Here is a 25,139-nt window from a genome sequence, read left to right as displayed (position 1 = left end):
TGCGAGCAGGACGGGAAACGGCCGCTCGGACAGCTCAAACTTGTCACGATTCGTGTGGAAAAAATTCCGTTCCGGTACCGGGAATCGAACCCGGGCCTCCTGGGTGAAAGCCAGGTATCGTAGCCACTAGACCACACCGGATGCGGCCGTTTCATTCGACCGTTCGTACGGTCGCTTGTCGCATTGTCGCTCTCTTTGCGAGCATCTTTGCACATACTGACTGGCAAGGCGCGCACCTCAAACGTCGCAGAGCAATGCTTTTGGCTTCATGCTCTGCTGGGAGAAGAGGAATAGGGAAGCTGTATGTAGCAATAACAGGAAGTAAACATTTTCCCGCTGAAGCGTTGAAACGTTGTGGATAACAAACAAGAAATAAGTTGGCGCCCTAGCAACAGCACCACCTTCAGTCACAGAAAATTAGATGCCCCGGGTGAGGATCGAACTCACGACCTTAAGATTATGAGACTTACGCGCTGCCTACTGCGCTACCGAGGCAGGCGATCGTTAGACCTTCTGGAATCTTGGTAAGTATCGAATACAAGTGGTAGAGAGTCTGCACTCCCTGGCTCATTTTTTCTGTTGCTACACGTGCATTCACGGCGCGGCAGGCAACTTGCGATGCTAGGCCGACGCCAGTATGTACAATAGCACGCAGGAGTCCAAACGAGCAGTCGTCCGCGCTGCATGATTGGTTCTTTCCATACGGAATCCCGCGGTTCATTCTCATGGCTCACGCAGTTCGAGTGCGAAAGACACGCAGCACCCCTACCGGAGAAAAAACAAAATGATGCATCGGCCGGGAATCGAACCCGGGCCGCCCGCGTGGCAGGCGAGCATTCTACCACTGAACCACCGATGCTCGGGCCAGCGGTACCTTCACGCTGCTTCCCGAGCAGATGTCTCAAGGGAAAGTGGGACTGCCGTCAAGCGCCGTAGCATTCTGTGGAGAAGATGCTGCAGACGCTGAATCCTGCACTGCACTGCTTAAAGATGCCGCCAGAACGCGGTCCTCTGCGTACTCTTGCGTCGCCGGCGCCGACTCTTGCCAAAGGATGCGAAATGTGCGCGGATACGCTGTCCGAATGCGTCTGGATGTGCTCCCCTAGCCTGCCTCGAAATGCGCCTGCCGGGTACGATCACCTTCGGCCGCTGCCGACAGGCGGGAAGCCGACTCAGCGCGGTGGCGGGGCGCTCGCTTGTGCGGTCGTGGTGTAATGGTCAGCATAGTTGCCTTCCAAGCAGTTGATCCGGGTTCGATTCCCGGCCACCGCAGCAGGCTTTTAATTTCGCGTATGAGTACTTTTGCCACGCGCTCTTAAACTATTGTTTTTTCGCCCTCTTACTCGCTGCATACCAGCCCTTAGTGTGTCTCGACTTGTCTCGACTTTGCTCAGCTGACGCGAGAGCTGACGCTCTCAAATCGGCCTATATCAAAACGACAAGCACGAGAAACGACTGAGAGAGGTAAGGAGAGGCGAGGCGAGGCGATGGACACACAGCACGCCCCCTTCATTTCACGGTGGCGTCTCCCTGGCCGAATCGGGCTGTAGCTCCGAAAACAAAGGAGAAACAAAAATAGGAAGTAAAACTGCCAATAGTGCCCTGTGTTCCCATGCGCTCACCCGCCCAAGTACTGACAAGGGCCAAAGTTGTTACGCATCGGCAATCGGACATTTTCTTTCATTTTCTCTAACCAGTGTATTCAAGATATTATGGCCATTGCCGAGTGAATGCTGTAGTGCTTCCCGACGAGTCGGGTTCGGATCCTCTGTCAACTTCCACGCAGGGTGATGATCATTTGGTCATCACACTCGCCAGCTGAAATCGGCGCTGCCTTTTCGCAGTAGTAAAAGAGAAGTGGCCCGTGGGGGGATCGAACCCACGACCTTCGCGTTATTAGCACGACGCTCTAACCAACTGAGCTAACGGGCCTCGGCAGATGCAGTTGCTCAGCCCTACGCTGGAATCAGGTGGCATGAAGCCATACACCATTCCTATGGTCGTCGTGTGTCTGCTTCCCTAGTCTATATTCTGCTGACGGTCACGAAACAGTAGCTATATTGCGAGCAGGACGGGAAACGGCCGCTCGGACAGCTCAAACTTGTCACGATTCGTGTGGAAAAAATTCCGTTCCGGTACCGGGAATCGAACCCGGGCCTCCTGGGTGAAAGCCAGGTATCCTAGCCACTAGACCACACCGGATGCGGCCGTTTCATTCGACCGTTCGTACGGTCGCTTGTCGCATTGTCGCTCTCTTTGCGAGCATCTTTGCACATACTGACTGGCAAGGCGCGCACCTCAAACGTCGCAGAGCAATGCTTTTGGCTTCATGCTCTGCTGGGAGAAGAGGAATAGGGAAGCTGTATGTAGCAATAACAGGAAGTAAACATTTTCCCGCTGAAGCGTTGAAACGTTGTGGATAACAAACAAGAAATAAGTTGGTGCCCTAGCAACAGCACCACCTTCAGTCACAGAAAATTAGATGCCCCGGGTGAGGATCGAACTCACGACCTTAAGATTATGAGACTTACGCGCTGCCTACTGCGCTACCGAGGCAGGCGATCGTTAGACCTTCTGGAATCTTGGTAAGTATCGAATACAAGTGGTAGAGAGTCTGCACTCCCTGGCTCATTTTTTCTGTTGCTACACGTGCATTCACGGCGCGGCAGGCAACTTGCGATGCTAGGCCGACGCCAGTATGTACAATAGCACGCAGGAGTCCAAACGAGCAGTCGTCCGCGCTGCATGATTGGTTCTTTCCATACGGAATCCCGCGGTTCATTCTCATGGCTCACGCAGTTCGAGTGCGAAAGACACGCAGCACCCCTACCGGAGAAAAAACAAAATGATGCATCGGCCGGGAATCGAACCCGGGCCGCCCGCGTGGCAGGCGAGCATTCTACCACTGAACCACCGATGCTCGGGCCAGCGGTACCTTCACGCTGCTTCCCGAGCAGATGTCTCAAGGGAAAGTGGGACTGCCGTCAAGCGCCGTAGCATTCTGTGGAGAAGATGCTGCAGACGCTGAATCCTGCACTGCACTGCTTAAAGATGCCGCCAGAACGCGGTCCTCTGCGTACTCTTGCGTCGCCGGCGCCGACTCTTGCCAAAGGATGCGAAATGTGCGCGGATACGCTGTCCGAATGCGTCTGGATGTGCTCCCCTAGCCTGCCTCGAAATGCGCCTGCCGGGTACGATCACCTTCGGCCGCTGCCGACAGGCGGGAAGCCGACTCAGCGCGGTGGCGGGGCGCTCGCTTGTGCGGTCGTGGTGTAATGGTCAGCATAGTTGCCTTCCAAGCAGTTGATCCGGGTTCGATTCCCGGCCACCGCAGCAGGCTTTTAATTTCGCGTATGAGTACTTTTGCCACGCGCTCTTAAACTATTGTTTTTTCGCCCTCTTACTCGCTGCATACCAGCCCTTAGTGTGTCTCGACTTGTCTCGACTTTGCTCAGCTGACGCGAGAGCTGACGCTCTCAAATCGGCCTATATCAAAACGACAAGCACGAGAAACGACTGAGAGAGGTAAGGAGAGGCGAGGCGAGGCGATGGACACACAGCACGCCCCCTTCATTTCACGGTGGCGTCTCCCTGGCCGAATCGGGCTGTAGCTCCGAAAACAAAGGAGAAACAAAAATAGGAAGTAAAACTGCCAATAGTGCCCTGTGTTCCCATGCGCTCACCCGCCCAAGTACTGACAAGGGCCAAAGTTGTTACGCATCGGCAATCGGACATTTTCTTTCATTTTCTCTAACCAGTGTATTCAAGATATTATGGCCATTGCCGAGTGAATGCTGTAGTGCTTCCCGACGAGTCGGGTTCGGATCCTCTGTCAACTTCCACGCAGGGTGATGATCATTTGGTCATCACACTCGCCAGCTGAAATCGGCGCTGCCTTTTCGCAGTAGTAAAAGAGAAGTGGCCCGTGGGGGGATCGAACCCACGACCTTCGCGTTATTAGCACGACGCTCTAACCAACTGAGCTAACGGGCCTCGGCAGATGCAGTTGCTCAGCCCTACGCTGGAATCAGGTGGCATGAAGCCATACACCATTCCTATGGTCGTCGTGTGTCTGCTTCCCTAGTCTATATTCTGCTGACGGTCACGAAACAGTAGCTATATTGCGAGCAGGACGGGAAACGGCCGCTCGGACAGCTCAAACTTGTCACGATTCGTGTGGAAAAAATTCCGTTCCGGTACCGGGAATCGAACCCGGGCCTCCTGGGTGAAAGCCAGGTATCCTAGCCACTAGACCACACCGGATGCGGCCGTTTCATTCGACCGTTCGTACGGTCGCTTGTCGCATTGTCGCTCTCTTTGCGAGCATCTTTGCACATACTGACTGGCAAGGCGCGCACCTCAAACGTCGCAGAGCAATGCTTTTGGCTTCATGCTCTGCTGGGAGAAGAGGAATAGGGAAGCTGTATGTAGCAATAACAGGAAGTAAACATTTTCCCGCTGAAGCGTTGAAACGTTGTGGATAACAAACAAGAAATAAGTTGGCGCCCTAGCAACAGCACCACCTTCAGTCACAGAAAATTAGATGCCCCGGGTGAGGATCGAACTCACGACCTTAAGATTATGAGACTTACGCGCTGCCTACTGCGCTACCGAGGCAGGCGATCGTTAGACCTTCTGGAATCTTGGTAAGTATCGAATACAAGTGGTAGAGAGTCTGCACTCCCTGGCTCATTTTTTCTGTTGCTACACGTGCATTCACGGCGCGGCAGGCAACTTGCGATGCTAGGCCGACGCCAGTATGTACAATAGCACGCAGGAGTCCAAACGAGCAGTCGTCCGCGCTGCATGATTGGTTCTTTCCATACGGAATCCCGCGGTTCATTCTCATGGCTCACGCAGTTCGAGTGCGAAAGACACGCAGCACCCCTACCGGAGAAAAAACAAAATGATGCATCGGCCGGGAATCGAACCCGGGCCGCCCGCGTGGCAGGCGAGCATTCTACCACTGAACCACCGATGCTCGGGCCAGCGGTACCTTCACGCTGCTTCCCGAGCAGATGTCTCAAGGGAAAGTGGGACTGCCGTCAAGCGCCGTAGCATTCTGTGGAGAAGATGCTGCAGACGCTGAATCCTGCACTGCACTGCTTAAAGATGCCGCCAGAACGCGGTCCTCTGCGTACTCTTGCGTCGCCGGCGCCGACTCTTGCCAAAGGATGCGAAATGTGCGCGGATACGCTGTCCGAATGCGTCTGGATGTGCTCCCCTAGCCTGCCTCGAAATGCGCCTGCCGGGTACGATCACCTTCGGCCGCTGCCGACAGGCGGGAAGCCGACTCAGCGCGGTGGCGGGGCGCTCGCTTGTGCGGTCGTGGTGTAATGGTCAGCATAGTTGCCTTCCAAGCAGTTGATCCGGGTTCGATTCCCGGCCACCGCAGCAGGCTTTTAATTTCGCGTATGAGTACTTTTGCCACGCGCTCTTAAACTATTGTTTTTTCGCCCTCTTACTCGCTGCATACCAGCCCTTAGTGTGTCTCGACTTGTCTCGACTTTGCTCAGCTGACGCGAGAGCTGACGCTCTCAAATCGGCCTATATCAAAACGACAAGCACGAGAAACGACTGAGAGAGGTAAGGAGAGGCGAGGCGAGGCGATGGACACACAGCACGCCCCCTTCATTTCACGGTGGCGTCTCCCTGGCCGAATCGGGCTGTAGCTCCGAAAACAAAGGAGAAACAAAAATAGGAAGTAAAACTGCCAATAGTGCCCTGTGTTCCCATGCGCTCACCCGCCCAAGTACTGACAAGGGCCAAAGTTGTTACGCATCGGCAATCGGACATTTTCTTTCATTTTCTCTAACCAGTGTATTCAAGATATTATGGCCATTGCCGAGTGAATGCTGTAGTGCTTCCCGACGAGTCGGGTTCGGATCCTCTGTCAACTTCCACGCAGGGTGATGATCATTTGGTCATCACACTCGCCAGCTGAAATCGGCGCTGCCTTTTCGCAGTAGTAAAAGAGAAGTGGCCCGTGGGGGGATCGAACCCACGACCTTCGCGTTATTAGCACGACGCTCTAACCAACTGAGCTAACGGGCCTCGGCAGATGCAGTTGCTCAGCCCTACGCTGGAATCAGGTGGCATGAAGCCATACACCATTCCTATGGTCGTCGTGTGTCTGCTTCCCTAGTCTATATTCTGCTGACGGTCACGAAACAGTAGCTATATTGCGAGCAGGACGGGAAACGGCCGCTCGGACAGCTCAAACTTGTCACGATTCGTGTGGAAAAAATTCCGTTCCGGTACCGTGAATCGAACCCGGGCCTCCTGGGTGAAAGCCAGGTATCCTAGCCACTAGACCACACCGGATGCGGCCGTTTCATTCGACCGTTCGTACGGTCGCTTGTCGCATTGTCGCTCTCTTTGCGAGCATCTTTGCACATACTGACTGGCAAGGCGCGCACCTCAAACGTCGCAGAGCAATGCTTTTGGCTTCATGCTCTGCTGGGAGAAGAGGAATAGGGAAGCTGTATGTAGCAATAACAGGAAGTAAACATTTTCCCGCTGAAGCGTTGAAACGTTGTGGATAACAAACAAGAAATAAGTTGGCGCCCTAGCAACAGCACCACCTTCAGTCACAGAAAATTAGATGCCCCGGGTGAGGATCGAACTCACGACCTTAAGATTATGAGACTTACGCGCTGCCTACTGCGCTACCGAGGCAGGCGATCGTTAGACCTTCTGGAATCTTGGTAAGTATCGAATACAAGTGGTAGAGAGTCTGCACTCCCTGGCTCATTTTTTCTGTTGCTACACGTGCATTCACGGCGCGGCAGGCAACTTGCGATGCTAGGCCGACGCCAGTATGTACAATAGCACGCAGGAGTCCAAACGAGCAGTCGTCCGCGCTGCATGATTGGTTCTTTCCATACGGAATCCCGCGGTTCATTCTCATGGCTCACGCAGTTCGAGTGCGAAAGACACGCAGCACCCCTACCGGAGAAAAAACAAAATGATGCATCGGCCGGGAATCGAACCCGGGCCGCCCGCGTGGCAGGCGAGCATTCTACCACTGAACCACCGATGCTCGGGCCAGCGGTACCTTCACGCTGCTTCCCGAGCAGATGTCTCAAGGGAAAGTGGGACTGCCGTCAAGCGCCGTAGCATTCTGTGGAGAAGATGCTGCAGACGCTGAATCCTGCACTGCACTGCTTAAAGATGCCGCCAGAACGCGGTCCTCTGCGTACTCTTGCGTCGCCGGCGCCGACTCTTGCCAAAGGATGCGAAATGTGCGCGGATACGCTGTCCGAATGCGTCTGGATGTGCTCCCCTAGCCTGCCTCGAAATGCGCCTGCCGGGTACGATCACCTTCGGCCGCTGCCGACAGGCGGGAAGCCGACTCAGCGCGGTGGCGGGGCGCTCGCTTGTGCGGTCGTGGTGTAATGGTCAGCATAGTTGCCTTCCAAGCAGTTGATCCGGGTTCGATTCCCGGCCACCGCAGCAGGCTTTTAATTTCGCGTATGAGTACTTTTGCCACGCGCTCTTAAACTATTGTTTTTTCGCCCTCTTACTCGCTGCATACCAGCCCTTAGTGTGTCTCGACTTGTCTCGACTTTGCTCAGCTGACGCGAGAGCTGACGCTCTCAAATCGGCCTATATCAAAACGACAAGCACGAGAAACGACTGAGAGAGGTAAGGAGAGGCGAGGCGAGGCGATGGACACACAGCACGCCCCCTTCATTTCACGGTGGCGTCTCCCTGGCCGAATCGGGCTGTAGCTCCGAAAACAAAGGAGAAACAAAAATAGGAAGTAAAACTGCCAATAGTGCCCTGTGTTCCCATGCGCTCACCCGCCCAAGTACTGACAAGGGCCAAAGTTGTTACGCATCGGCAATCGGACATTTTCTTTCATTTTCTCTAACCAGTGTATTCAAGATATTATGGCCATTGCCGAGTGAATGCTGTAGTGCTTCCCGACGAGTCGGGTTCGGATCCTCTGTCAACTTCCACGCAGGGTGATGATCATTTGGTCATCACACTCGCCAGCTGAAATCGGCGCTGCCTTTTCGCAGTAGTAAAAGAGAAGTGGCCCGTGGGGGGATCGAACCCACGACCTTCGCGTTATTAGCACGACGCTCTAACCAACTGAGCTAACGGGCCTCGGCAGATGCAGTTGCTCAGCCCTACGCTGGAATCAGGTGGCATGAAGCCATACACCATTCCTATGGTCGTCGTGTGTCTGCTTCCCTAGTCTATATTCTGCTGACGGTCACGAAACAGTAGCTATATTGCGAGCAGGACGGGAAACGGCCGCTCGGACAGCTCAAACTTGTCACGATTCGTGTGGAAAAAATTCCGTTCCGGTACCGTGAATCGAACCCGGGCCTCCTGGGTGAAAGCCAGGTATCCTAGCCACTAGACCACACCGGATGCGGCCGTTTCATTCGACCGTTCGTACGGTCGCTTGTCGCATTGTCGCTCTCTTTGCGAGCATCTTTGCACATACTGACTGGCAAGGCGCGCACCTCAAACGTCGCAGAGCAATGCTTTTGGCTTCATGCTCTGCTGGGAGAAGAGGAATAGGGAAGCTGTATGTAGCAATAACAGGAAGTAAACATTTTCCCGCTGAAGCGTTGAAACGTTGTGGATAACAAACAAGAAATAAGTTGGCGCCCTAGCAACAGCACCACCTTCAGTCACAGAAAATTAGATGCCCCGGGTGAGGATCGAACTCACGACCTTAAGATTATGAGACTTACGCGCTGCCTACTGCGCTACCGAGGCAGGCGATCGTTAGACCTTCTGGAATCTTGGTAAGTATCGAATACAAGTGGTAGAGAGTCTGCACTCCCTGGCTCATTTTTTCTGTTGCTACACGTGCATTCACGGCGCGGCAGGCAACTTGCGATGCTAGGCCGACGCCAGTATGTACAATAGCACGCAGGAGTCCAAACGAGCAGTCGTCCGCGCTGCATGATTGGTTCTTTCCATACGGAATCCCGCGGTTCATTCTCATGGCTCACGCAGTTCGAGTGCGAAAGACACGCAGCACCCCTACCGGAGAAAAAACAAAATGATGCATCGGCCGGGAATCGAACCCGGGCCGCCCGCGTGGCAGGCGAGCATTCTACCACTGAACCACCGATGCTCGGGCCAGCGGTACCTTCACGCTGCTTCCCGAGCAGATGTCTCAAGGGAAAGTGGGACTGCCGTCAAGCGCCGTAGCATTCTGTGGAGAAGATGCTGCAGACGCTGAATCCTGCACTGCACTGCTTAAAGATGCCGCCAGAACGCGGTCCTCTGCGTACTCTTGCGTCGCCGGCGCCGACTCTTGCCAAAGGATGCGAAATGTGCGCGGATACGCTGTCCGAATGCGTCTGGATGTGCTCCCCTAGCCTGCCTCGAAATGCGCCTGCCGGGTACGATCACCTTCGGCCGCTGCCGACAGGCGGGAAGCCGACTCAGCGCGGTGGCGGGGCGCTCGCTTGTGCGGTCGTGGTGTAATGGTCAGCATAGTTGCCTTCCAAGCAGTTGATCCGGGTTCGATTCCCGGCCACCGCAGCAGGCTTTTAATTTCGCGTATGAGTACTTTTGCCACGCGCTCTTAAACTATTGTTTTTTCGCCCTCTTACTCGCTGCATACCAGCCCTTAGTGTGTCTCGACTTGTCTCGACTTTGCTCAGCTGACGCGAGAGCTGACGCTCTCAAATCGGCCTATATCAAAACGACAAGCACGAGAAACGACTGAGAGAGGTAAGGAGAGGCGAGGCGAGGCGATGGACACACAGCACGCCCCCTTCATTTCACGGTGGCGTCTCCCTGGCCGAATCGGGCTGTAGCTCCGAAAACAAAGGAGAAACAAAAATAGGAAGTAAAACTGCCAATAGTGCCCTGTGTTCCCATGCGCTCACCCGCCCAAGTACTGACAAGGGCCAAAGTTGTTACGCATCGGCAATCGGACATTTTCTTTCATTTTCTCTAACCAGTGTATTCAAGATATTATGGCCATTGCCGAGTGAATGCTGTAGTGCTTCCCGACGAGTCGGGTTCGGATCCTCTGTCAACTTCCACGCAGGGTGATGATCATTTGGTCATCACACTCGCCAGCTGAAATCGGCGCTGCCTTTTCGCAGTAGTAAAAGAGAAGTGGCCCGTGGGGGGATCGAACCCACGACCTTCGCGTTATTAGCACGACGCTCTAACCAACTGAGCTAACGGGCCTCGGCAGATGCAGTTGCTCAGCCCTACGCTGGAATCAGGTGGCATGAAGCCATACACCATTCCTATGGTCGTCGTGTGTCTGCTTCCCTAGTCTATATTCTGCTGACGGTCACGAAACAGTAGCTATATTGCGAGCAGGACGGGAAACGGCCGCTCGGACAGCTCAAACTTGTCACAATTCGTGTGGAAAAAATTCCGTTCCGGTACCGGGAATCGAACCCGGGCCTCCTGGGTGAAAGCCAGGTATCCTAGCCACTAGACCACACCGGATGCGGCCGTTTCATTCGACCGTTCGTACGGTCGCTTGTCGCATTGTCGCTCTCTTTGCGAGCATCTTTGCACATACTGACTGGCAAGGCGCGCACCTCAAACGTCGCAGAGCAATGCTTTTGGCTTCATGCTCTGCTGGGAGAAGAGGAATAGGGAAGCTGTATGTAGCAATAACAGGAAGTAAACATTTTCCCGCTGAAGCGTTGAAACGTTGTGGATAACAAACAAGAAATAAGTTGGCGCCCTAGCAACAGCACCACCTTCAGTCACAGAAAATTAGATGCCCCGGGTGAGGATCGAACTCACGACCTTAAGATTATGAGACTTACGCGCTGCCTACTGCGCTACCGAGGCAGGCGATCGTTAGACCTTCTGGAATCTTGGTAAGTATCGAATACAAGTGGTAGAGAGTCTGCACTCCCTGGCTCATTTTTTCTGTTGCTACACGTGCATTCACGGCGCGGCAGGCAACTTGCGATGCTAGGCCGACGCCAGTATGTACAATAGCACGCAGGAGTCCAAACGAGCAGTCGTCCGCGCTGCATGATTGGTTCTTTCCATACGGAATCCCGCGGTTCATTCTCATGGCTCACGCAGTTCGAGTGCGAAAGACACGCAGCACCCCTACCGGAGAAAAAACAAAATGATGCATCGGCCGGGGATCGAACCCGGGCCGCCCGCGTGGCAGGCGAGCATTCTACCACTGAACCACCGATGCTCGGGCCAGCGGTACCTTCACGCTGCTTCCCGAGCAGATGTCTCAAGGGAAAGTGGGACTGCCGTCAAGCGCCGTAGCATTCTGTGGAGAAGATGCTGCAGACGCTGAATCCTGCACTGCACTGCTTAAAGATGCCGCCAGAACGCGGTCCTCTGCGTACTCTTGCGTCGCCGGCGCCGACTCTCGCCAAAGGATGCGAAATGTGCGCGGATACGCTGTCCGAATGCGTCTGGATGTGCTCCCCTAGCCTGCCTCGAAATGCGCCTGCCGGGTACGATCACCTTCGGCCGCTGCCGACAGGCGGGAAGCCGACTCAGCGCGGTGGCGGGGCGCTCGCTTGTGCGGTCGTGGTGTAATGGTCAGCATAGTTGCCTTCCAAGCAGTTGATCCGGGTTCGATTCCCGGCCACCGCAGCAGGCTTTTAATTTCGCGTATGAGTACTTTTGCCACGCGCTCTTAAACTATTGTTTTTTCGCCCTCTTACTCGCTGCATACCAGCCCTTAGTGTGTCTCGACTTGTCTCGACTTTGCTCAGCTGACGCGAGAGCTGACGCTCTCAAATCGGCCTATATCAAAACGACAAGCACGAGAAACGACTGAGAGAGGTAAGGAGAGGCGAGGCGAGGCGATGGACACACAGCACGCCCCCTTCATTTCACGGTGGCGTCTCCCTGGCCGAATCGGGCTGTAGCTCCGAAAACAAAGGAGAAACAAAAATAGGAAGTAAAACTGCCAATAGTGCCCTGTGTTCCCATGCGCTCACCCGCCCAAGTACTGACAAGGGCCAAAGTTGTTACGCATCGGCAATCGGACATTTTCTTTCATTTTCTCTAACCAGTGTATTCAAGATATTATGGCCATTGCCGAGTGAATGCTGTAGTGCTTCCCGACGAGTCGGGTTCGGATCCTCTGTCAACTTCCACGCAGGGTGATGATCATTTGGTCATCACACTCGCCAGCTGAAATCGGCGCTGCCTTTTCGCAGTAGTAAAAGAGAAGTGGCCCGTGGGGGGATCGAACCCACGACCTTCGCGTTATTAGCACGACGCTCTAACCAACTGAGCTAACGGGCCTCGGCAGATGCAGTTGCTCAGCCCTACGCTGGAATCAGGTGGCATGAAGCCATACACCATTCCTATGGTCGTCGTGTGTCTGCTTCCCTAGTCTATATTCTGCTGACGGTCACGAAACAGTAGCTATATTGCGAGCAGGACGGGAAACGGCCGCTCGGACAGCTCAAACTTGTCACGATTCGTGTGGAAAAAATTCCGTTCCGGTACCGGGAATCGAACCCGGGCCTCCTGGGTGAAAGCCAGGTATCCTAGCCACTAGACCACACCGGATGCGGCCGTTTCATTCGACCGTTCGTACGGTCGCTTGTCGCATTGTCGCTCTCTTTGCGAGCATCTTTGCACATACTGACTGGCAAGGCGCGCACCTCAAACGTCGCAGAGCAATGCTTTTGGCTTCATGCTCTGCTGGGAGAAGAGGAATAGGGAAGCTGTATGTAGCAATAACAGGAAGTAAACATTTTCCCGCTGAAGCGTTGAAACGTTGTGGATAACAAACAAGAAATAAGTTGGCGCCCTAGCAACAGCACCACCTTCAGTCACAGAAAATTAGATGCCCCGGGTGAGGATCGAACTCACGACCTTAAGATTATGAGACTTACGCGCTGCCTACTGCGCTACCGAGGCAGGCGATCGTTAGACCTTCTGGAATCTTGGTAAGTATCGAATACAAGTGGTAGAGAGTCTGCACTCCCTGGCTCATTTTTTCTGTTGCTACACGTGCATTCACGGCGCGGCAGGCAACTTGCGATGCTAGGCCGACGCCAGTATGTACAATAGCACGCAGGAGTCCAAACGAGCAGTCGTCCGCGCTGCATGATTGGTTCTTTCCATACGGAATCCCGCGGTTCATTCTCATGGCTCACGCAGTTCGAGTGCGAAAGACACGCAGCACCCCTACCGGAGAAAAAACAAAATGATGCATCGGCCGGGGATTGAACCCGGGCCGCCCGCGTGGCAGGCGAGCATTCTACCACTGAACCACCGATGCTCGGGCCAGCGGTACCTTCACGCTGCTTCCCGAGCAGATGTCTCAAGGGAAAGTGGGACTGCCGTCAAGCGCCGTAGCATTCTGTGGAGAAGATGCTGCAGACGCTGAATCCTGCACTGCACTGCTTAAAGATGCCGCCAGAACGCGGTCCTCTGCGTACTCTTGCGTCGCCGGCGCCGACTCTCGCCAAAGGATGCGAAATGTGCGCGGATACGCTGTCCGAATGCGTCTGGATGTGCTCCCCTAGCCTGCCTCGAAATGCGCCTGCCGGGTACGATCACCTTCGGCCGCTGCCGACAGGCGGGAAGCCGACTCAGCGCGGTGGCGGGGCGCTCGCTTGTGCGGTCGTGGTGTAATGGTCAGCATAGTTGCCTTCCAAGCAGTTGATCCGGGTTCGATTCCCGGCCACCGCAGCAGGCTTTTAATTTCGCGTATGAGTACTTTTGCCACGCGCTCTTAAACTATTGTTTTTTCGCCCTCTTACTCGCTGCATACCAGCCCTTAGTGTGTCTCGACTTGTCTCGACTTTGCTCAGCTGACGCGAGAGCTGACGCTCTCAAATCGGCCTATATCAAAACGACAAGCACGAGAAACGACTGAGAGAGGTAAGGAGAGGCGAGGCGAGGCGATGGACACACAGCACGCCCCCTTCATTTCACGGTGGCGTCTCCCTGGCCGAATCGGGCTGTAGCTCCGAAAACAAAGGAGAAACAAAAATAGGAAGTAAAACTGCCAATAGTGCCCTGTGTTCCCATGCGCTCACCCGCCCAAGTACTGACAAGGGCCAAAGTTGTTACGCATCGGCAATCGGACATTTTCTTTCATTTTCTCTAACCAGTGTATTCAAGATATTATGGCCATTGCCGAGTGAATGCTGTAGTGCTTCCCGACGAGTCGGGTTCGGATCCTCTGTCAACTTCCACGCAGGGTGATGATCATTTGGTCATCACACTCGCCAGCTGAAATCGGCGCTGCCTTTTCGCAGTAGTAAAAGAGAAGTGGCCCGTGGGGGGATCGAACCCACGACCTTCGCGTTATTAGCACGACGCTCTAACCAACTGAGCTAACGGGCCTCGGCAGATGCAGTTGCTCAGCCCTACGCTGGAATCAGGTGGCATGAAGCCATACACCATTCCTATGGTCGTCGTGTGTCTGCTTCCCTAGTCTATATTCTGCTGACGGTCACGAAACAGTAGCTATATTGCGAGCAGGACGGGAAACGGCCGCTCGGACAGCTCAAACTTGTCACGATTCGTGTGGAAAAAATTCCGTTCCGGTACCGGGAATCGAACCCGGGCCTCCTGGGTGAAAGCCAGGTATCCTAGCCACTAGACCACACCGGATGCGGCCGTTTCATTCGACCGTTCGTACGGTCGCTTGTCGCATTGTCGCTCTCTTTGCGAGCATCTTTGCACATACTGACTGGCAAGGCGCGCACCTCAAACGTCGCAGAGCAATGCTTTTGGCTTCATGCTCTGCTGGGAGAAGAGGAATAGGGAAGCTGTATGTAGCAATAACAGGAAGTAAACATTTTCCCGCTGAAGCGTTGAAACGTTGTGGATAACAAACAAGAAATAAGTTGGCGCCCTAGCGACAGCACCACCTTCAGTCACAGAAAATTAGATGCCCCGGGTGAGGATCGAACTCACGACCTTAAGATTATGAGACTTACGCGCTGCCTACTGCGCTACCGAGGCAGGCGATCGTTAGACCTTCTGGAATCTTGGTAAGTATCGAATACAAGTGGTAGAGAGTCTGCACTCCCTGGCTCATTTTTTCTGTTGCTACACGTGCATTCACGGCGCGGCAGGCAACTTGCGATGCTAGGCCGACGCCAGTATGTACAATAGCACGCAGGAGTCCAAACGAGCAGTCGTCCGCGCTGCATGATTGGTTCTTTCCATACGGAATCCCGCGGTTCATTCTCATGGCTCACGCAGTTCGAGTGCGAAAGACACGCAGCACCCCTACCGGAGAAAAAACAAAATGATGCATCGGCCGGGAATCGAACCCGGGCCGCCCGCGTGGCAGGCGAGCATTCTACCACTGAACCACCGATGCTCGGGCCAGCGGTACCTTCACGCTGCTTCCCGAGCAGATGTCTCAAGGGAAAGTGGGACTGCCGTCAAGCGCCGTAGCATTCTGTGGAGAAGATGCTGCAGACGCTGAATCCTGCACTGCACTGCTTAAAGATGCCGCCAGAACGCGGTCCTCTGCGTACTCTTGCGTCGCCGGCGCCGACTCTTGCCAAAGGATGCGAAATGTGCGCGGATACGCTGTCCGAATGCGTCTGGATGTGCTCCCCTAGCCTGCCTCGAAATGCGCCTGCCGGGTACGATCACCTTCGGCCGCTGCCGACAGGCGGGAAGCCGACTCAGCGCGGTGGCGGGGCGCTCGCTTGTGCGGTCGTGGTGTAATGGTCAGCATAGTTGCCTTCCAAGCAGTTGATCCGGGTTCGATTCCCGGCCACCGCAGCAGGCTTTTAATTTCGCGTATGAGTACTTTTGCCACGCGCTCTTAAACTATTGTTTTTTCGCCCTCTTACTCGCTGCATACCAGCCCTTAGTGTGTCTCGACTTGTCTCGACTTTGCTCAGCTGACGCGAGAGCTGACGCTCTCAAATCGGCCTATATCAAAACGACAAGCACGAGAAACGACTGAGAGAGGTAAGGAGAGGCGAGGCGAGGCGATGGACACACAGCACGCCCCCTTCATTTCACGGTGGCGTCTCCCTGGCCGAATCGGGCTGTAGCTCCGAAAACAAAGGAGAAACAAAAATAGGAAGTAAAACTGCCAATAGTGCCCTGTGTTCCCATGCGCTCACCCGCCCAAGTACTGACAAGGGCCAAAGTTGTTACGCATCGGCAATCGGACATTTTCTTTCATTTTCTCTAACCAGTGTATTCAAGATATTATGGCCATTGCCGAGTGAATGCTGTAGTGCTTCCCGACGAGTCGGGTTCGGATCCTCTGTCAACTTCCACGCAGGGTGATGATCATTTGGTCATCACACTCGCCAGCTGAAATCGGCGCTGCCTTTTCGCAGTAGTAAAAGAGAAGTGGCCCGTGGGGGGATCGAACCCACGACCTTCGCGTTATTAGCACGACGCTCTAACCAACTGAGCTAACGGGCCTCGGCAGATGCAGTTGCTCAGCCCTACGCTGGAATCAGGTGGCATGAAGCCATACACCATTCCTATGGTCGTCGTGTGTCTGCTTCCCTAGTCTATATTCTGCTGACGGTCACGAAACAGTAGCTATATTGCGAGCAGGACGGGAAACGGCCGCTCGGACAGCTCAAACTTGTCACGATTCGTGTGGAAAAAATTCCGTTCCGGTACCGGGAATCGAACCCGGGCCTCCTGGGTGAAAGCCAGGTATCCTAGCCACTAGACCACACCGGATGCGGCCGTTTCATTCGACCGTTCGTACGGTCGCTTGTCGCATTGTCGCTCTCTTTGCGAGCATCTTTGCACATACTGACTGGCAAGGCGCGCACCTCAAACGTCGCAGAGCAATGCTTTTGGCTTCATGCTCTGCTGGGAGAAGAGGAATAGGGAAGCTGTATGTAGCAATAACAGGAAGTAAACATTTTCCCGCTGAAGCGTTGAAACGTTGTGGATAACAAACAAGAAATAAGTTGGCGCCCTAGCGACAGCACCACCTTCAGTCACAGAAAATTAGATGCCCCGGGTGAGGATCGAACTCACGACCTTAAGATTATGAGACTTACGCGCTGCCTACTGCGCTACCGAGGCAGGCGATCGTTAGACCTTCTGGAATCTTGGTAAGTATCGAATACAAGTGGTAGAGAGTCTGCACTCCCTGGCTCATTTTTTCTGTTGCTACACGTGCATTCACGGCGCGGCAGGCAACTTGCGATGCTAGGCCGACGCCAGTATGTACAATAGCACGCAGGAGTCCAAACGAGCAGTCGTCCGCGCTGCATGATTGGTTCTTTCCATACGGAATCCCGCGGTTCATTCTCATGGCTCACGCAGTTCGAGTGCGAAAGACACGCAGCACCCCTACCGGAGAAAAAACAAAATGATGCATCGGCCGGGAATCGAACCCGGGCCGCCCGCGTGGCAGGCGAGCATTCTACCACTGAACCACCGATGCTCGGGCCAGCGGTACCTTCACGCTGCTTCCCGAGCAGATGTCTCAAGGGAAAGTGGGACTGCCGTCAAGCGCCGTAGCATTCTGTGGAGAAGATGCTGCAGACGCTGAATCCTGCACTGCACTGCTTAAAGATGCCGCCAGAACGCGGTCCTCTGCGTACTCTTGCGTCGCCGGCGCCGACTCTTGCCAAAGGATGCGAAATGTGCGCGGATACGCTGTCCGAATGCGTCTGGATGTGCTCCCCTAGCCTGCCTCGAAATGCGCCTGCCGGGTACGATCACCTTCGGCCGCTGCCGACAGGCGGGAAGCCGACTCAGCGCGGTGGCGGGGCGCTCGCTTGTGCGGTCGTGGTGTAATGGTCAGCATAGTTGCCTTCCAAGCAGTTGATCCGGGTTCGATTCCCGGCCACCGCAGCAGGCTTTTAATTTCGCGTATGAGTACTTTTGCCACGCGCTCTTAAACTATTGTTTTTTCGCCCTCTTACTCGCTGCATACCAGCCCTTAGTGTGTCTCGACTTGTCTCGACTTTGCTCAGCTGACGCGAGAGCTGACGCTCTCAAATCGGCCTATATCAAAACGACAAGCACGAGAAACGACTGAGAGAGGTAAGGAGAGGCGAGGCGAGGCGATGGACACACAGCACGCCCCCTTCATTTCACGGTGGCGTCTCCCTGGCCGAATCGGGCTGTAGCTCCGAAAACAAAGGAGAAACAAAAATAGGAAGTAAAACTGCCAATAGTGCCCTGTGTTCCCATGCGCTCACCCGCCCAAGTACTGACAAGGGCCAAAGTTGTTACGCATCGGCAATCGGACATTTTCTTTCATTTTCTCTAACCAGTGTATTCAAGATATTATGGCCATTGCCGAGTGAATGCTGTAGTGCTTCCCGACGAGTCGGGTTCGGATCCTCTGTCAACTTCCACGCAGGGTGATGATCATTTGGTCATCACACTCGCCAGCTGAAATCGGCGCTGCCTTTTCGCAGTAGTAAAAGAGAAGTGGCCCGTGGGGGGATCGAACCCACGACCTTCGCGTTATTAGCACGACGCTCTAACCAACTGAGCTAACGGGCCTCGGCAGATGCAGTTGCTCAGCCCTACGCTGGAATCAGGTGGCATGAAGCCATACACCATTCCTATGGTCGTCGTGTGTCTGCTTCCCTAGTCTATATTCTGCTGACGGTCACGAAACAGTAGCTATATTGCGAGCAGGACGGGAAACGGCCGCTCGGACAGCTCAAACTTGTCACGATTCGTGTGGAAAAAATTCCTTTCCGGTACCGGGAATCGAACCCGGGCCTCCTGGGTGAAAGCCAGGTATCCTAGCCACTAGACCACACCGGATGCGGCCGTTTCATTCGACCGTTCGTACGGTCGCTTGTCGCATTGTCGCTCTCTTTGCGAGCATCTTTGCACATACTGACTGGCAAGGCGCGCACCTCAAACGTCGCAGAGCAATGCTTTTGGCTTCATGCTCTGCTGGGAGAAGAGGAATAGGGAAGCTGTATGTAGCAATAACAGGAAGTAAACATTTTCCCGCTGAAGCGTTGAAACGTTGTGGATAACAAACAAGAAATAAGTTGGCGCCCTAGCAACAGCACCACCTTCAGTCACAGAAAATTAGATGCCCCGGGTGAGGATCGAACTCACGACCTTAAGATTATGAGACTTACGCGCTGCCTACTGCGCTACCGAGGCAGGCGATCGTTAGACCTTCTGGAATCTTGGTAAGTATCGAATACAAGTGGTAGAGAGTCTGCACTCCCTGGCTCATTTTTTCTGTTGCTACACGTGCATTCACGGCGCGGCAGGCAACTTGCGATGCTAGGCCGACGCCAGTATGTACAATAGCACGCAGGAGTCCAAACGAGCAGTCGTCCGCGCTGCATGATTGGTTCTTTCCATACGGAATCCCGCGGTTCATTCTCATGGCTCACGCAGTTCGAGTGCGAAAGACACGCAGCACCCCTACCGGAGAAAAAACAAAATGATGCATCGGCCGGGAATCGAACCCGGGCCGCCCGCGTGGCAGGCGAGCATTCTACCACTGAACCACCGATGCTCGGGCCAGCGGTACCTTCACGCTGCTTCCCGAGCAGATGTCTCAAGGGAAAGTGGGACTGCCGTCAAGCGCCGTAGCATTCTGTGGAGAAGATGCTGCAGACGCTGAATCCTGCACTGCACTGCTTAAAGATGCCGCCAGAACGCGGTCCTCTGCGTACTCTTGCGTCGCCGGCGCCGACTCTTGCCAAAGGATGCGAAATGTGCGCGGATACGCTGTCCGAATGCGTCTGGATGTGCTCCCCTAGCCTGCCTCGAAATGCGCCTGCCGGGTACGATCACCTTCGGCCGCTGCCGACAGGCGGGAAGCCGACTCAGCGCGGTGGCGGGGCGCTCGCTTGTGCGGTCGTGGTGTAATGGTCAGCATAGTTGCCTTCCAAGCAGTTGATCCGGGTTCGATTCCCGGCCACCGCAGCAGGCTTTTAATTTCGCGTATGAGTACTTTTGCCACGCGCTCTTAAACTATTGTTTTTTCGCCCTCTTACTCGCTGCATACCAGCCCTTAGTGTGTCTCGACTTGTCTCGACTTTGCTCAGCTGACGCGAGAGCTGACGCTCTCAAATCGGCCTATATCAAAACGACAAGCACGAGAAACGACTGAGAGAGGTAAGGAGAGGCGAGGCGAGGCGATGGACACACAGCACGCCCCCTTCATTTCACGGTGGCGTCTCCCTGGCCGAATCGGGCTGTAGCTCCGAAAACAAAGGAGAAACAAAAATAGGAAGTAAAACTGCCAATAGTGCCCTGTGTTCCCATGCGCTCACCCGCCCAAGTACTGACAAGGGCCAAAGTTGTTACGCATCGGCAATCGGACATTTTCTTTCATTTTCTCTAACCAGTGTATTCAAGATATTATGGCCATTGCCGAGTGAATGCTGTAGTGCTTCCCGACGAGTCGGGTTCGGATCCTCTGTCAACTTCCACGCAGGGTGATGATCATTTGGTCATCACACTCGCCAGCTGAAATCGGCGCTGCCTTTTCGCAGTAGTAAAAGAGAAGTGGCCCGTGGGGGGATCGAACCCACGACCTTCGCGTTATTAGCACGACGCTCTAACCAACTGAGCTAACGGGCCTCGGCAGATGCAGTTGCTCAGCCCTACGCTGGAATCAGGTGGCATGAAGCCATACACCATTCCTATGGTCGTCGTGTGTCTGCTTCCCTAGTCTATATTCTGCTGACGGTCACGAAACAGTAGCTATATTGCGAGCAGGACGGGAAACGGCCGCTCGGACAGCTCAAACTTGTCACGATTCGTGTGGAAAAAATTCCGTTCCGGTACCGGGAATCGAACCCGGGCCTCCTGGGTGAAAGCCAGGTATCCTAGCCACTAGACCACACCGGATGCGGCCGTTTCATTCGACCGTTCGTACGGTCGCTTGTCGCATTGTCGCTCTCTTTGCGAGCATCTTTGCACATACTGACTGGCAAGGCGCGCACCTCAAACGTCGCAGAGCAATGCTTTTGGCTTCATGCTCTGCTGGGAGAAGAGGAATAGGGAAGCTGTATGTAGCAATAACAGGAAGTAAACATTTTCCCGCTGAAGCGTTGAAACGTTGTGGATAACAAACAAGAAATAAGTTGGCGCCCTAGCGACAGCACCACCTTCAGTCACAGAAAATTAGATGCCCCGGGTGAGGATCGAACTCACGACCTTAAGATTATGAGACTTACGCGCTGCCTACTGCGCTACCGAGGCAGGCGATCGTTAGACCTTCTGGAATCTTGGTAAGTATCGAATACAAGTGGTAGAGAGTCTGCACTCCCTGGCTCATTTTTTCTGTTGCTACACGTGCATTCACGGCGCGGCAGGCAACTTGCGATGCTAGGCCGACGCCAGTATGTACAATAGCACGCAGGAGTCCAAACGAGCAGTCGTCCGCGCTGCATGATTGGTTCTTTCCATACGGAATCCCGCGGTTCATTCTCATGGCTCACGCAGTTCGAGTGCGAAAGACACGCAGCACCCCTACCGGAGAAAAAACAAAATGATGCATCGGCCGGGAATCGAACCCGGGCCGCCCGCGTGGCAGGCGAGCATTCTACCACTGAACCACCGATGCTCGGGCCAGCGGTACCTTCACGCTGCTTCCCGAGCAGATGTCTCAAGGGAAAGTGGGACTGCCGTCAAGCGCCGTAGCATTCTGTGGAGAAGATGCTGCAGACGCTGAATCCTGCACTGCACTGCTTAAAGATGCCGCCAGAACGCGGTCCTCTGCGTACTCTTGCGTCGCCGGCGCCGACTCTTGCCAAAGGATGCGAAATGTGCGCGGATACGCTGTCCGAATGCGTCTGGATGTGCTCCCCTAGCCTGCCTCGAAATGCGCCTGCCGGGTACGATCACCTTCGGCCGCTGCCGACAGGCGGGAAGCCGACTGAGCGCGGCGGCGGGGCGCTCGCTTGTGCGGTCGTGGTGTAATGGTCAGCATAGTTGCCTTCCAAGCAGTTGATCCGGGTTCGATTCCCGGCCACCGCAGCAGGCTTTTAATTTCGCGTATGAGTACTTTTGCCACGCGCTCTTAAACTATTGTTTTTTCGCCCTCTTACTCGCTGCATACCAGCCCTTAGTGTGTCTCGACTTGTCTCGACTTTGCTCAGCTGACGCGAGAGCTGACGCTCTCAAATCGGCCTATATCAAAACGACAAGCACGAGAAACGACTGAGAGAGGTAAGGAGAGGCGAGGCGAGGCGATGGACACACAGCACGCCCCCTTCATTTCACGGTGGCGTCTCCCTGGCCGAATCGGGCTGTAGCTCCGAAAACAAAGGAGAAACAAAAATAGGAAGTAAAACTGCCAATAGTGCCCTGTGTTCCCATGCGCTCACCCGCCCAAGTACTGACAAGGGCCAAAGTTGTTACGCATCGGCAATCGGACATTTTCTTTCATTTTCTCTAACCAGTGTATTCAAGATATTATGGCCATTGCCGAGTGAATGCTGTAGTGCTTCCCGACGAGTCGGGTTCGGATCCTCTGTCAACTTCCACGCAGGGTGATGATCATTTGGTCATCACACTCGCCAGCTGAAATCGGCGCTGCCTTTTCGCAGTAGTAAAAGAGAAGTGGCCCGTGGGGGGATCGAACCCACGACCTTCGCGTTATTAGCACGACGCTCTAACCAACTGAGCTAACGGGCCTCGGCAGATGCAGTTGCTCAGCCCTACGCTGGAATCAGGTGGCATGAAGCCATACACCATTCCTATGGTCGTCGTGTGTCTGCTTCCCTAGTCTATATTCTGCTGACGGTCACGAAACAGTAGCTATATTGCGAGCAGGACGGGAAACGGCCGCTCGGACAGCTCAAACTTGTCACGATTCGTGTGGAAAAAATTCCGTTCCGGTACCGGGAATCGAACCCGGGCCTCCTGGGTGAAAGCCAGGTATCCTAGCCACTAGACCACACCGGATGCGGCCGTTTCATTCGACCGTTCGTACGGTCGCTTGTCGCATTGTCGCTCTCTTTGCGAGCATCTTTGCACATACTGACTGGCAAGGCGCGCACCTCAAACGTCGCAGAGCAATGCTTTTGGCTTCATGCTCTGCTGAGAGAAGAGGAATAGGGAAGCTGTATGTAGCAATAACAGGAAGTAAACATTTTCCCGCTGAAGCGTTGAAACGTTGTGGATAACAAACAAGAAATAAGTTGGCGCCCTAGCAACAGCACCACCTTCAGTCACAGAAAATTAGATGCCCCGGGTGAGGATCGAACTCACGACCTTAAGATTATGAGACTTACGCGCTGCCTACTGCGCTACCGAGGCAGGCGATCGTTAGACCTTCTGGAATCTTGGTAAGTATCGAATACAAGTGGTAGAGAGTCTGCACTCCCTGGCTCATTTTTTCTGTTGCTACACGTGCATTCACGGCGCGGCAGGCAACTTGCGATGCTAGGCCGACGCCAGTATGTACAATAGCACGCAGGAGTCCAAACGAGCAGTCGTCCGCGCTGCATGATTGGTTCTTTCCATACGGAATCCCGCGGTTCATTCTCATGGCTCACGCAGTTCGAGTGCGAAAGACACGCAGCACCCCTACCGGAGAAAAAACAAAATGATGCATCGGCCGGGAATCGAACCCGGGCCGCCCGCGTGGCAGGCGAGCATTCTACCACTGAACCACCGATGCTCGGGCCAGCGGTACCTTCACGCTGCTTCCCGAGCAGATGTCTCAAGGGAAAGTGGGACTGCCGTCAAGCGCCGTAGCATTCTGTGGAGAAGATGCTGCAGACGCTGAATCCTGCACTGCACTGCTTAAAGATGCCGCCAGAACGCGGTCCTCTGCGTACTCTTGCGTCGCCGGCGCCGACTCTTGCCAAAGGATGCGAAATGTGCGCGGATACGCTGTCCGAATGCGTCTGGATGTGCTCCCCTAGCCTGCCTCGAAATGCGCCTGCCGGGTACGATCACCTTCGGCCGCTGCCGACAGGCGGGAAGCCGACTCAGCGCGGTGGCGGGGCGCTCGCTTGTGCGGTCGTGGTGTAATGGCCAGCATAGTTGCCTTCCAAGCAGTTGATCCGGGTTCGATTCCCGGCCACCGCAGCAGGCTTTTAATTTCGCGTATGAGTACTTTTGCCACGCGCTCTTAAACTATTGTTTTTTCGCCCTCTTACTCGCTGCATACCAGCCCTTAGTGTGTCTCGACTTGTCTCGACTTTGCTCAGCTGACGCGAGAGCTGACGCTCTCAAATCGGCCTATATCAAAACGACAAGCACGAGAAACGACTGAGAGAGGTAAGGAGAGGCGAGGCGAGGCGATGGACACACAGCACGCCCCCTTCATTTCACGGTGGCGTCTCCCTGGCCGAATCGGGCTGTAGCTCCGAAAACAAAGGAGAAACAAAAATAGGAAGTAAAACTGCCAATAGTGCCCTGTGTTCCCATGCGCTCACCCGCCCAAGTACTGACAAGGGCCAAAGTTGTTACGCATCGGCAATCGGACATTTTCTTTCATTTTCTCTAACCAGTGTATTCAAGATATTATGGCCATTGCCGAGTGAATGCTGTAGTGCTTCCCGACGAGTCGGGTTCGGATCCTCTGTCAACTTCCACGCAGGGTGATGATCATTTGGTCATCACACTCGCCAGCTGAAATCGGCGCTGCCTTTTCGCAGTAGTAAAAGAGAAGTGGCCCGTGGGGGGATCGAACCCACGACCTTCGCGTTATTAGCACGACGCTCTAACCAACTGAGCTAACGGGCCTCGGCAGATGCAGTTGCTCAGCCCTACGCTGGAATCAGGTGGCATGAAGCCATACACCATTCCTATGGTCGTCGTGTGTCTGCTTCCCTAGTCTATATTCTGCTGACGGTCACGAAACAGTAGCTATATTGCGAGCAGGACGGGAAACGGCCGCTCGGACAGCTCAAACTTGTCACGATTCGTGTGGAAAAAATTCCGTTCCGGTACCGGGAATCGAACCCGGGCCTCCTGGGTGAAAGCCAGGTATCCTAGCCACTAGACCACACCGGATGCGGCCGTTTCATTCGACCGTTCGTACGGTCGCTTGTCGCATTGTCGCTCTCTTTGCGAGCATCTTTGCACATACTGACTGGCAAGGCGCGCACCTCAAACGTCGCAGAGCAATGCTTTTGGCTTCATGCTCTGCTGAGAGAAGAGGAATAGGGAAGCTGTATGTAGCAATAACAGGAAGTAAACATTTTCCCGCTGAAGCGTTGAAACGTTGTGGATAACAAACAAGAAATAAGTTGGCGCCCTAGCAACAGCACCACCTTCAG

General features: G+C 54.4%; 61 non-coding genes across 61 annotated transcripts; 12 read left to right on the top strand and 49 right to left on the bottom strand.

Annotated features, from left to right (window-relative positions):
* Nucleotides 1–69: 69 nt before the first annotated feature.
* Trnae-uuc (transfer RNA glutamic acid (anticodon UUC)) lies at nucleotides 70–141 on the bottom strand. The gene has a single exon. It is a non-coding gene; the product is annotated as a tRNA-Glu (tRNA).
* A 281-nt stretch (nucleotides 142–422) lies between these two features.
* Nucleotides 423–495, bottom strand: Trnam-cau (transfer RNA methionine (anticodon CAU)). The gene has a single exon. It is a non-coding gene; the product is annotated as a tRNA-Met (tRNA).
* Nucleotides 496–788: 293 nt separating this feature from the next.
* Trnag-gcc (transfer RNA glycine (anticodon GCC)) lies at nucleotides 789–859 on the bottom strand. The gene has a single exon. It is a non-coding gene; the product is annotated as a tRNA-Gly (tRNA).
* A 341-nt stretch (nucleotides 860–1,200) lies between these two features.
* Trnag-ucc (transfer RNA glycine (anticodon UCC)) lies at nucleotides 1,201–1,272 on the top strand. The gene has a single exon. It is a non-coding gene; the product is annotated as a tRNA-Gly (tRNA).
* Nucleotides 1,273–1,858: 586 nt separating this feature from the next.
* Trnai-aau (transfer RNA isoleucine (anticodon AAU)) lies at nucleotides 1,859–1,932 on the bottom strand. The gene has a single exon. It is a non-coding gene; the product is annotated as a tRNA-Ile (tRNA).
* A 198-nt stretch (nucleotides 1,933–2,130) lies between these two features.
* Nucleotides 2,131–2,202, bottom strand: Trnae-uuc (transfer RNA glutamic acid (anticodon UUC)). Its single transcript has one exon. It is a non-coding gene; the product is annotated as a tRNA-Glu (tRNA).
* Nucleotides 2,203–2,483: 281 nt separating this feature from the next.
* Nucleotides 2,484–2,556, bottom strand: Trnam-cau (transfer RNA methionine (anticodon CAU)). Its single transcript has one exon. It is a non-coding gene; the product is annotated as a tRNA-Met (tRNA).
* A 293-nt stretch (nucleotides 2,557–2,849) lies between these two features.
* Nucleotides 2,850–2,920, bottom strand: Trnag-gcc (transfer RNA glycine (anticodon GCC)). Its single transcript has one exon. It is a non-coding gene; the product is annotated as a tRNA-Gly (tRNA).
* A 341-nt stretch (nucleotides 2,921–3,261) lies between these two features.
* Nucleotides 3,262–3,333, top strand: Trnag-ucc (transfer RNA glycine (anticodon UCC)). Its single transcript has one exon. It is a non-coding gene; the product is annotated as a tRNA-Gly (tRNA).
* Nucleotides 3,334–3,919: 586 nt separating this feature from the next.
* Nucleotides 3,920–3,993, bottom strand: Trnai-aau (transfer RNA isoleucine (anticodon AAU)). Its single transcript has one exon. It is a non-coding gene; the product is annotated as a tRNA-Ile (tRNA).
* A 198-nt stretch (nucleotides 3,994–4,191) lies between these two features.
* On the bottom strand, nucleotides 4,192–4,263 carry Trnae-uuc (transfer RNA glutamic acid (anticodon UUC)). The gene has a single exon. It is a non-coding gene; the product is annotated as a tRNA-Glu (tRNA).
* Nucleotides 4,264–4,544: 281 nt separating this feature from the next.
* On the bottom strand, nucleotides 4,545–4,617 carry Trnam-cau (transfer RNA methionine (anticodon CAU)). The gene has a single exon. It is a non-coding gene; the product is annotated as a tRNA-Met (tRNA).
* A 293-nt stretch (nucleotides 4,618–4,910) lies between these two features.
* Trnag-gcc (transfer RNA glycine (anticodon GCC)) lies at nucleotides 4,911–4,981 on the bottom strand. Its single transcript has one exon. It is a non-coding gene; the product is annotated as a tRNA-Gly (tRNA).
* A 341-nt stretch (nucleotides 4,982–5,322) lies between these two features.
* Nucleotides 5,323–5,394, top strand: Trnag-ucc (transfer RNA glycine (anticodon UCC)). The gene has a single exon. It is a non-coding gene; the product is annotated as a tRNA-Gly (tRNA).
* A 586-nt stretch (nucleotides 5,395–5,980) lies between these two features.
* On the bottom strand, nucleotides 5,981–6,054 carry Trnai-aau (transfer RNA isoleucine (anticodon AAU)). Its single transcript has one exon. It is a non-coding gene; the product is annotated as a tRNA-Ile (tRNA).
* Nucleotides 6,055–6,252: 198 nt separating this feature from the next.
* Nucleotides 6,253–6,324, bottom strand: Trnae-uuc (transfer RNA glutamic acid (anticodon UUC)). The gene has a single exon. It is a non-coding gene; the product is annotated as a tRNA-Glu (tRNA).
* A 281-nt stretch (nucleotides 6,325–6,605) lies between these two features.
* On the bottom strand, nucleotides 6,606–6,678 carry Trnam-cau (transfer RNA methionine (anticodon CAU)). Its single transcript has one exon. It is a non-coding gene; the product is annotated as a tRNA-Met (tRNA).
* A 293-nt stretch (nucleotides 6,679–6,971) lies between these two features.
* Trnag-gcc (transfer RNA glycine (anticodon GCC)) lies at nucleotides 6,972–7,042 on the bottom strand. The gene has a single exon. It is a non-coding gene; the product is annotated as a tRNA-Gly (tRNA).
* A 341-nt stretch (nucleotides 7,043–7,383) lies between these two features.
* Nucleotides 7,384–7,455, top strand: Trnag-ucc (transfer RNA glycine (anticodon UCC)). Its single transcript has one exon. It is a non-coding gene; the product is annotated as a tRNA-Gly (tRNA).
* A 586-nt stretch (nucleotides 7,456–8,041) lies between these two features.
* Nucleotides 8,042–8,115, bottom strand: Trnai-aau (transfer RNA isoleucine (anticodon AAU)). The gene has a single exon. It is a non-coding gene; the product is annotated as a tRNA-Ile (tRNA).
* Nucleotides 8,116–8,313: 198 nt separating this feature from the next.
* On the bottom strand, nucleotides 8,314–8,385 carry Trnae-uuc (transfer RNA glutamic acid (anticodon UUC)). The gene has a single exon. It is a non-coding gene; the product is annotated as a tRNA-Glu (tRNA).
* Nucleotides 8,386–8,666: 281 nt separating this feature from the next.
* On the bottom strand, nucleotides 8,667–8,739 carry Trnam-cau (transfer RNA methionine (anticodon CAU)). Its single transcript has one exon. It is a non-coding gene; the product is annotated as a tRNA-Met (tRNA).
* Nucleotides 8,740–9,032: 293 nt separating this feature from the next.
* Trnag-gcc (transfer RNA glycine (anticodon GCC)) lies at nucleotides 9,033–9,103 on the bottom strand. Its single transcript has one exon. It is a non-coding gene; the product is annotated as a tRNA-Gly (tRNA).
* Nucleotides 9,104–9,444: 341 nt separating this feature from the next.
* Nucleotides 9,445–9,516, top strand: Trnag-ucc (transfer RNA glycine (anticodon UCC)). Its single transcript has one exon. It is a non-coding gene; the product is annotated as a tRNA-Gly (tRNA).
* Nucleotides 9,517–10,102: 586 nt separating this feature from the next.
* Trnai-aau (transfer RNA isoleucine (anticodon AAU)) lies at nucleotides 10,103–10,176 on the bottom strand. Its single transcript has one exon. It is a non-coding gene; the product is annotated as a tRNA-Ile (tRNA).
* Nucleotides 10,177–10,374: 198 nt separating this feature from the next.
* Nucleotides 10,375–10,446, bottom strand: Trnae-uuc (transfer RNA glutamic acid (anticodon UUC)). The gene has a single exon. It is a non-coding gene; the product is annotated as a tRNA-Glu (tRNA).
* Nucleotides 10,447–10,727: 281 nt separating this feature from the next.
* Trnam-cau (transfer RNA methionine (anticodon CAU)) lies at nucleotides 10,728–10,800 on the bottom strand. The gene has a single exon. It is a non-coding gene; the product is annotated as a tRNA-Met (tRNA).
* Nucleotides 10,801–11,093: 293 nt separating this feature from the next.
* On the bottom strand, nucleotides 11,094–11,164 carry Trnag-gcc (transfer RNA glycine (anticodon GCC)). The gene has a single exon. It is a non-coding gene; the product is annotated as a tRNA-Gly (tRNA).
* A 341-nt stretch (nucleotides 11,165–11,505) lies between these two features.
* On the top strand, nucleotides 11,506–11,577 carry Trnag-ucc (transfer RNA glycine (anticodon UCC)). Its single transcript has one exon. It is a non-coding gene; the product is annotated as a tRNA-Gly (tRNA).
* A 586-nt stretch (nucleotides 11,578–12,163) lies between these two features.
* Trnai-aau (transfer RNA isoleucine (anticodon AAU)) lies at nucleotides 12,164–12,237 on the bottom strand. The gene has a single exon. It is a non-coding gene; the product is annotated as a tRNA-Ile (tRNA).
* A 198-nt stretch (nucleotides 12,238–12,435) lies between these two features.
* Nucleotides 12,436–12,507, bottom strand: Trnae-uuc (transfer RNA glutamic acid (anticodon UUC)). Its single transcript has one exon. It is a non-coding gene; the product is annotated as a tRNA-Glu (tRNA).
* A 281-nt stretch (nucleotides 12,508–12,788) lies between these two features.
* Trnam-cau (transfer RNA methionine (anticodon CAU)) lies at nucleotides 12,789–12,861 on the bottom strand. The gene has a single exon. It is a non-coding gene; the product is annotated as a tRNA-Met (tRNA).
* A 293-nt stretch (nucleotides 12,862–13,154) lies between these two features.
* Trnag-gcc (transfer RNA glycine (anticodon GCC)) lies at nucleotides 13,155–13,225 on the bottom strand. Its single transcript has one exon. It is a non-coding gene; the product is annotated as a tRNA-Gly (tRNA).
* A 341-nt stretch (nucleotides 13,226–13,566) lies between these two features.
* Trnag-ucc (transfer RNA glycine (anticodon UCC)) lies at nucleotides 13,567–13,638 on the top strand. Its single transcript has one exon. It is a non-coding gene; the product is annotated as a tRNA-Gly (tRNA).
* A 586-nt stretch (nucleotides 13,639–14,224) lies between these two features.
* Trnai-aau (transfer RNA isoleucine (anticodon AAU)) lies at nucleotides 14,225–14,298 on the bottom strand. The gene has a single exon. It is a non-coding gene; the product is annotated as a tRNA-Ile (tRNA).
* A 198-nt stretch (nucleotides 14,299–14,496) lies between these two features.
* On the bottom strand, nucleotides 14,497–14,568 carry Trnae-uuc (transfer RNA glutamic acid (anticodon UUC)). The gene has a single exon. It is a non-coding gene; the product is annotated as a tRNA-Glu (tRNA).
* A 281-nt stretch (nucleotides 14,569–14,849) lies between these two features.
* Trnam-cau (transfer RNA methionine (anticodon CAU)) lies at nucleotides 14,850–14,922 on the bottom strand. The gene has a single exon. It is a non-coding gene; the product is annotated as a tRNA-Met (tRNA).
* A 293-nt stretch (nucleotides 14,923–15,215) lies between these two features.
* Nucleotides 15,216–15,286, bottom strand: Trnag-gcc (transfer RNA glycine (anticodon GCC)). The gene has a single exon. It is a non-coding gene; the product is annotated as a tRNA-Gly (tRNA).
* Nucleotides 15,287–15,627: 341 nt separating this feature from the next.
* Nucleotides 15,628–15,699, top strand: Trnag-ucc (transfer RNA glycine (anticodon UCC)). The gene has a single exon. It is a non-coding gene; the product is annotated as a tRNA-Gly (tRNA).
* A 586-nt stretch (nucleotides 15,700–16,285) lies between these two features.
* Nucleotides 16,286–16,359, bottom strand: Trnai-aau (transfer RNA isoleucine (anticodon AAU)). The gene has a single exon. It is a non-coding gene; the product is annotated as a tRNA-Ile (tRNA).
* Nucleotides 16,360–16,557: 198 nt separating this feature from the next.
* Nucleotides 16,558–16,629, bottom strand: Trnae-uuc (transfer RNA glutamic acid (anticodon UUC)). The gene has a single exon. It is a non-coding gene; the product is annotated as a tRNA-Glu (tRNA).
* Nucleotides 16,630–16,910: 281 nt separating this feature from the next.
* On the bottom strand, nucleotides 16,911–16,983 carry Trnam-cau (transfer RNA methionine (anticodon CAU)). Its single transcript has one exon. It is a non-coding gene; the product is annotated as a tRNA-Met (tRNA).
* A 293-nt stretch (nucleotides 16,984–17,276) lies between these two features.
* Nucleotides 17,277–17,347, bottom strand: Trnag-gcc (transfer RNA glycine (anticodon GCC)). The gene has a single exon. It is a non-coding gene; the product is annotated as a tRNA-Gly (tRNA).
* Nucleotides 17,348–17,688: 341 nt separating this feature from the next.
* Trnag-ucc (transfer RNA glycine (anticodon UCC)) lies at nucleotides 17,689–17,760 on the top strand. Its single transcript has one exon. It is a non-coding gene; the product is annotated as a tRNA-Gly (tRNA).
* A 586-nt stretch (nucleotides 17,761–18,346) lies between these two features.
* Nucleotides 18,347–18,420, bottom strand: Trnai-aau (transfer RNA isoleucine (anticodon AAU)). The gene has a single exon. It is a non-coding gene; the product is annotated as a tRNA-Ile (tRNA).
* A 198-nt stretch (nucleotides 18,421–18,618) lies between these two features.
* On the bottom strand, nucleotides 18,619–18,690 carry Trnae-uuc (transfer RNA glutamic acid (anticodon UUC)). Its single transcript has one exon. It is a non-coding gene; the product is annotated as a tRNA-Glu (tRNA).
* A 281-nt stretch (nucleotides 18,691–18,971) lies between these two features.
* Trnam-cau (transfer RNA methionine (anticodon CAU)) lies at nucleotides 18,972–19,044 on the bottom strand. The gene has a single exon. It is a non-coding gene; the product is annotated as a tRNA-Met (tRNA).
* Nucleotides 19,045–19,337: 293 nt separating this feature from the next.
* On the bottom strand, nucleotides 19,338–19,408 carry Trnag-gcc (transfer RNA glycine (anticodon GCC)). The gene has a single exon. It is a non-coding gene; the product is annotated as a tRNA-Gly (tRNA).
* Nucleotides 19,409–19,749: 341 nt separating this feature from the next.
* Trnag-ucc (transfer RNA glycine (anticodon UCC)) lies at nucleotides 19,750–19,821 on the top strand. The gene has a single exon. It is a non-coding gene; the product is annotated as a tRNA-Gly (tRNA).
* Nucleotides 19,822–20,407: 586 nt separating this feature from the next.
* Trnai-aau (transfer RNA isoleucine (anticodon AAU)) lies at nucleotides 20,408–20,481 on the bottom strand. Its single transcript has one exon. It is a non-coding gene; the product is annotated as a tRNA-Ile (tRNA).
* A 198-nt stretch (nucleotides 20,482–20,679) lies between these two features.
* Nucleotides 20,680–20,751, bottom strand: Trnae-uuc (transfer RNA glutamic acid (anticodon UUC)). The gene has a single exon. It is a non-coding gene; the product is annotated as a tRNA-Glu (tRNA).
* A 281-nt stretch (nucleotides 20,752–21,032) lies between these two features.
* On the bottom strand, nucleotides 21,033–21,105 carry Trnam-cau (transfer RNA methionine (anticodon CAU)). The gene has a single exon. It is a non-coding gene; the product is annotated as a tRNA-Met (tRNA).
* Nucleotides 21,106–21,398: 293 nt separating this feature from the next.
* Trnag-gcc (transfer RNA glycine (anticodon GCC)) lies at nucleotides 21,399–21,469 on the bottom strand. The gene has a single exon. It is a non-coding gene; the product is annotated as a tRNA-Gly (tRNA).
* A 341-nt stretch (nucleotides 21,470–21,810) lies between these two features.
* Nucleotides 21,811–21,882, top strand: Trnag-ucc (transfer RNA glycine (anticodon UCC)). The gene has a single exon. It is a non-coding gene; the product is annotated as a tRNA-Gly (tRNA).
* A 586-nt stretch (nucleotides 21,883–22,468) lies between these two features.
* Nucleotides 22,469–22,542, bottom strand: Trnai-aau (transfer RNA isoleucine (anticodon AAU)). Its single transcript has one exon. It is a non-coding gene; the product is annotated as a tRNA-Ile (tRNA).
* Nucleotides 22,543–22,740: 198 nt separating this feature from the next.
* On the bottom strand, nucleotides 22,741–22,812 carry Trnae-uuc (transfer RNA glutamic acid (anticodon UUC)). The gene has a single exon. It is a non-coding gene; the product is annotated as a tRNA-Glu (tRNA).
* Nucleotides 22,813–23,093: 281 nt separating this feature from the next.
* On the bottom strand, nucleotides 23,094–23,166 carry Trnam-cau (transfer RNA methionine (anticodon CAU)). The gene has a single exon. It is a non-coding gene; the product is annotated as a tRNA-Met (tRNA).
* A 293-nt stretch (nucleotides 23,167–23,459) lies between these two features.
* Nucleotides 23,460–23,530, bottom strand: Trnag-gcc (transfer RNA glycine (anticodon GCC)). Its single transcript has one exon. It is a non-coding gene; the product is annotated as a tRNA-Gly (tRNA).
* Nucleotides 23,531–23,871: 341 nt separating this feature from the next.
* Nucleotides 23,872–23,943, top strand: Trnag-ucc (transfer RNA glycine (anticodon UCC)). The gene has a single exon. It is a non-coding gene; the product is annotated as a tRNA-Gly (tRNA).
* A 586-nt stretch (nucleotides 23,944–24,529) lies between these two features.
* On the bottom strand, nucleotides 24,530–24,603 carry Trnai-aau (transfer RNA isoleucine (anticodon AAU)). The gene has a single exon. It is a non-coding gene; the product is annotated as a tRNA-Ile (tRNA).
* A 198-nt stretch (nucleotides 24,604–24,801) lies between these two features.
* Nucleotides 24,802–24,873, bottom strand: Trnae-uuc (transfer RNA glutamic acid (anticodon UUC)). Its single transcript has one exon. It is a non-coding gene; the product is annotated as a tRNA-Glu (tRNA).
* Nucleotides 24,874–25,139: the final 266 nt, after the last annotated feature.

This window comes from Schistocerca serialis, chromosome 2 (assembly GCF_023864345.2).
Source record: "Schistocerca serialis cubense isolate TAMUIC-IGC-003099 chromosome 2, iqSchSeri2.2, whole genome shotgun sequence".
Taxonomy (NCBI): domain Eukaryota; kingdom Metazoa; phylum Arthropoda; class Insecta; order Orthoptera; family Acrididae; genus Schistocerca; species Schistocerca serialis.
Note: the sequence above shows the minus strand (reverse complement) of the source record. Positions and strands in the feature narration are given on the sequence as shown.